The 5,680-nt window shown below is 36.0% G+C and overlaps 1 pseudogene; it reads left to right on the top strand.

Moving 5' to 3' along the window:
• The first annotated feature begins 495 nt into the window (after nucleotides 1-495).
• On the top strand, nucleotides 496-1,011 carry LOC101571863 (annotated as a pseudogene).
• Nucleotides 1,012-5,680: the final 4,669 nt, after the last annotated feature.

Genomic DNA, 5,680 nt, shown 5'->3' with positions numbered 1-5,680 from the left:
TATGGTTCATTTAAAATTCACACCATGGGATCTTTATTTTTACAAAGGAAATAAACCTATGGTGGTCCCTGACAGTTTCCTTTAATCCTAAGGACTATCAAAGACACTATTTCAAACAAATAGTAGAGTCAAAATTTTGCCTACAATATGATCATTCTTATCAAATAACTTCAAAGCTAAGCTTTTGATAAGCTACTTTGTTGCACCAAACTTTTCACTGTTGAGAAACACTGCAGCAGTATTTTATTATTAATTATTAAAATTACATAGATCTAGAACAATTACTGCTTAGATCATAATTAACAGCATAATTAACACATGAGAATACTTTTAATAAACATATATTTTCTTTTGATAAACATATATTTTAATAATAAAAGTATATATGACTACATGTAAATGTCACATAGTAACCATGATTGATAAATTTATCAGAGGGATATGTCGTGTAATTAAGTTTTAACTTCTAGGGCAAAAACCAACCAGTGTGACAGTATGGCCAGGCAGCTGGAAGGGAGCAGGGCTGTCCTTCCCAGTGGATTGTGCAGAATGCACTGCCAGTCTCTTGCCTTCTGTTCAGTATGGCTTTTTTCTGATATTCAGGTGAAAGAACTGAAGAAACGAGCTTTAGACCAGGCTTTTGAGCTTATTCTTGACCCTCAGTCAGAAGAATCTCTCCCAGATATCCCCCCCCCCTTCTAAATTAAGCTCTTTTCCAGGAGGAAATTTGGAAGAAATCAGGAGCTGCAGAAGAAAAAAGAAGCAAGTCCCATGAAGCAGAAGTCTTGAAGCAGCTTCTGAGAGAGGAGAGGGTGAGAAAGAAGTGCTTCAAAAGCCATCGAGAATGACAGCTTCAGTAAAGTGGCATAAGAGAAACTGACCCACACGTTGGAAACTAACAAAGAGAACAGATAGGTAACAATGGCTGACAGACTGGGGCATTTGCAAGAAAAGGATAAACACAAGAACAAAGAATCCAATGATCCTTTTGAGGAAACTGAAGCTGACTAATTTGTCCTGAGACCTGACTTTGGCCCCCACACCCTGTCCTAAAAATTCAAAGACAGTACTGGCCTGACAAATACTCTAGAAGTTGATGTAGGACCATATATGTAGAATATATAAATTGTAAGATGTTGTTTTAGGGGCTAAAGGGGAGAAACTAAACATGTTTTACACTTTTTTGTTATTCTTTCTGATGGAGTTATTTTTCTTTCTTTTTTTTTTAATTTTTGTATTTTAGGGAAGGGTCTACAGGGTGTTCAGGGTCTCACTACTAGAATGGACTTGTAGTTATCTGCCTGTTTATAGCCTCTCAAGAGCTGGGATTACAGGTGCACGCCACCATGCCCAGTCTCAACTGCCATCTCAGCATGCCCCAGGGACGGGGCCAACATGGCAGGCCTGAAGATCTAACTCCCAGCCCCTGCTCCTCCTTGCAGGTGCTTTAATCTGCTGAGCTATTTGGAGTTATTTTTCTTTTTGTATCTTTTCTACTTCAATACACTTGGTGTACTTAGTTAATGGCTAGTACTATCTTGGCTCTGTGGAAACACGTTTGCAAAAAAAAAAGTATATAGTGTCTTCCTTCAAATTGTTAGATCCTGAATATCTGTTCATTCTTCAATCCCAGTTCCATCCCAGTCTTACCAGATGTCACTGTATTTGTATGGTTAGTAGAACGGCACGGTGCTGTTGGCAACAACAACAAAAAAGAAATGTTGAGTGGTTGGTTATATGTTTTTGATGTAGTTGGCATTGCAAGTCTCCAATTACATAAAAAACATATAATTATTCCTGTACATGAACGCTGTTTTAGATTTCCAGTTCTCATGAATGATACATTCCTCCTTGGCATTCATCCTATAATGCACTATTTTAAACTGCTTTAAAAAAGAACTTCTTTCAAGGTCTAGATAGTTCTACCTGTTTTCAATGTACTCACTGATCTCAGTAGTTATCAGTAAAATTAGGATAATTTTATATTTCAGTTTTAATTTCTAAATGAAAGAAATATGAGTTATGCGATAGCTGAAGTACAAGTTGCACTCCATTAGGATCCTCGCTCAGAGAAAAATTTGTCTTCTAAATTCTTCAGCAGCATTGTGCTATCCATCATTGCTTCTTCTCAGAGTATCTCTTTTTTCCTACTATATCACTTAGTTATATCATGAATAATTTTCATGGCCCTCTTATGAGTTGGAAGGAGAGAAGAAAGCACACAATGTTGGGGGATATTATAAAAACCTATACTCAATTTCATGTCCCTTTTCTATTAATGATTTTTTTTCCTTTTAGGGAAAAATCTCCCAAAATAATCATTTAATATCACCCCCCCCCGAATCATGTGCTACCTCTAACTTGCTATTGAACTTGTGTCCTCTCTCATCTGTGCATGGAAATCACCTAACTAGTGTTGCCAGTGCTGGGGAGTCTGAAACAAGAGGATCACTACAAGTTTGAGCTGTGTAGCAAGGCCCTGTATCAGATAAATAAATCCTTAAAAAAATTTATAAACCTGATCTAACAAAATATGAAATGCAGATTACATATAATATAAATTGAATTTTTGTCATCCTCACCTCTAGTTTATGGCAATTAGGGTCAGGAAAGATAGCTCAGTGTCATAAACACCTGCCTGGCAAGTGCAGGTCCTAGGTTTGATTCCTGGTACATCAAAAAAAAGTTGGGGGCCTGGGTGATAGCTCAGTAGAATAAGCGCTTGCCTGGCAAGTTCAAGGTCCTGATTTCAATCCCCAGGACCAAATAAATAAATAAATAAATAAAGTTTATGACAGTTTGGAGAATAACAGGGAAAAAGATCTGAAAACAGTAATTAGAACTTTTACAACCCTGAGCTTATAAACTGAATTATGCCTCCTGATCAGTAGAAGAAACCCTCCTCTTCAATTTGGAGACTTAATAACTCCTTGATTGAAGATTGATTTATACTTTTCTACTCACCATGGGAAGCCATTGTGCTACACTAATGAACAGCTTACTAAAATGTCTCCTAAGTGCATTCTTTTACCCACAAATCTGTCTTAAGAGGAAGATTGGATAAAAAATCTTCACTTCTTAACCTGGCTCCATTTTAGTTAACTTTCAGTTCCAGTTATCCTGAACATACAAGTGGCCCACGTAACTACATAGGACTGTGACTCCACTATCAGAATATTAGAGTGTAAAAATTTTTTTTCTATGTCTCACACAAGGTGGCTCACATCTGTCTAGGAATCTCTTCACTGAGAAAAACAGTGGTATACTTTTTTTCTGAGGATTTCATCCTCTGTTTTTGAACTATTGTTATTCACAGGAAAAACTGTTAAAGTTATGAAAACAATAGTTAAGTTCCTAAATATTCCTTTTCTCTTTTCTATTTTAGAGCTTCACATGCAGGTTGGTGCAGTAGAACTAATTCTGTATAGTAGAGCTGAACACACCCCAGATCTTTTCTTCTCTGCCGCTGAATGTTTTGAGCATGTAGTTGCCTGATTTTATAAGGTCAAAATGATGAATAACTTGAATAAATCCTACCTACAATGTAAAGAAGCAGTGACACTGCACTATTTCATGCTCCTGATATCTCTAGGTTTAATAAAAACATACAGCTTCTTCTTGACGCAAATTTGCATCTTTGTGAGGGTTTTACGTGAAAAAGGATACTCAGAATACTGGCTTAATTAGTGGTAGTGTACAATAAGGAAACTGACATCTGAAGTTGGAAAAAATGGTCAATAAAATACCACATGCAATAATTTTGAAAGTGACTCTTCTTTACTAAACTTCTAGCATCAATACAAAATATGCAAGAATAATACTCATTTTGAATTATATTCTTATAAAGAGTGGTGGCTGAAAGTACACACATTTACCTAATTAGTGTAAGACATTATATATGTAGGTCAAGTTGACTAACTTCTGATGCAGAAATGAAGATGTGTTTGTAGTGTTATAAAATACTGCTAGATCCTAACAGCAATAAATGATAATTTTAAAAAAGTATTGTTTCCACATAAATATTTAATTCACTTTGAGTTAATTTCCTTGTATAATGAAAGATACATTTTAAATTATCTTTGTCCCATGTAGAGATCTGTGTTCTACATCCCTGTCAATTGAGGAGACTTTTATTGCCTTCTGTGTATGTTTTCACCCTTCTCTAAGCACAGTTAGCCATCTACAAACAGATTCATTTCTTGGTTTCCCACTACATTACACTGTTCTATAGATTTGTTTGCTTATGGTACTATGATATTGTTTTGATTATCTTACCTTTGCAATATGGTTTAGAGGCAGGTGGTGTGATGCTTCCCAGATTGTTGGTGTTCAAATTGCTTTTAATATTCAGAGTATATTGTGATTATATAAAGATATAATACTGTTTCCTTTTCTGTGAAAAAATATTCAGTGGAAGTTTGATAGGTTTTAGATTGAATCTCCATATAATAATAGATAGTATGTAAATTTTAACAATATCTTTTTCAATAGTGAACATGGAATCACTTTACACTTTTCTTTTTCCAGTTTCTTTCATCATTGTTTTATACTTCTCAGGCAAAGATATCTGTAGTCCTTTTTATCCTTGAGGTTACTCTGAATAAAACTACTTTGTAATATTTTCTCATATAACTTATTTGTGTGTAAGAATAACATTGAAGCTGGGGCTTGCGAGATAGCTCACAAGTCCAAGTGCCTGCCTGGCAAGAGCAAAGTCTCAAATTCAATCCCTGGTACCGCATTCTGGGCTGGCCCTGGAGCCCCGGGTGTACCATGTCGGCTGTCCCCAAAACCGGATGCCTGTAATCCCAGTACTGGGGAAGCTGAGACAGGAGGATCATTTCAGACCAGAGTCTGAAATGCATAGTGAGATCTTGTAGCCAATAAATAAATAAATAAATAAATAATATATAAATACAATATAATGTCCTCACTTTATTTGTTAGTTTTATTATTAACTCTATCATTTCCAACTATTTTTCTTGAGTCTTTAGAAATGGCATAGATAACTTTAGATCATCTGCAAATGGATGGAGTGTTCTTTTCAATTTGAGAAGATTCTATTTCTACTTTCTTTTAATTTCCTGAGGAGTAGTGAAAGTGGACAGCCTTGCTGTATTCAGCTTGTTCCACATATGAAATAGCGTGAATTTTGCTGTGATAAACATGGATGTAGCTGTCATTTAGTCACTTTCTCATCACTAAGACAAAATAAATTACACGAGAAAGTTAAAGGAGGTTTATTTTTGCTCCTGTTTTGCAGAGGACTCAGGTCATGGTAAGCTGGCTTTAGAGCAGAAGCAAAATAGTTGATGGGCTTCCATTGAGGAGAGAGGGAAGAGAGCTGCTCCTCTCTTGGTGGCCAGAAAGCATCAAGAAGGAACCCAACGTAGGACATAGACTCTTCCGGTTCAGGCCAGTGAAGCACCTCAGCCTACCAGAACCCACATTCTAGCAGTCAGTCTGCTACATAGTTTACACAGTACATTCATATTCCCAAAGCTCCATGTGTGACCTTATGAGGCTTTAAAAGGAAAACTAGATCTAAACTATAGCAGTTTAGATAGAGTAATTAATTAACTAAGCAATTAAACCAAGGATAGCAATGTGTTATATGAGGGTATATATTATACCCTATATAACATTATAGTAGGACAATCCTGTGACATTTTTTTCTTGT

The sequence above is a fragment of the Octodon degus genome, unplaced genomic scaffold (genome assembly GCF_000260255.1).
Source record: "Octodon degus isolate 3935 unplaced genomic scaffold, OctDeg1.0 scaffold00383, whole genome shotgun sequence".
NCBI classification, from domain to species: domain Eukaryota; kingdom Metazoa; phylum Chordata; class Mammalia; order Rodentia; family Octodontidae; genus Octodon; species Octodon degus.
Note: the sequence above shows the minus strand (reverse complement) of the source record. Positions and strands in the feature narration are given on the sequence as shown.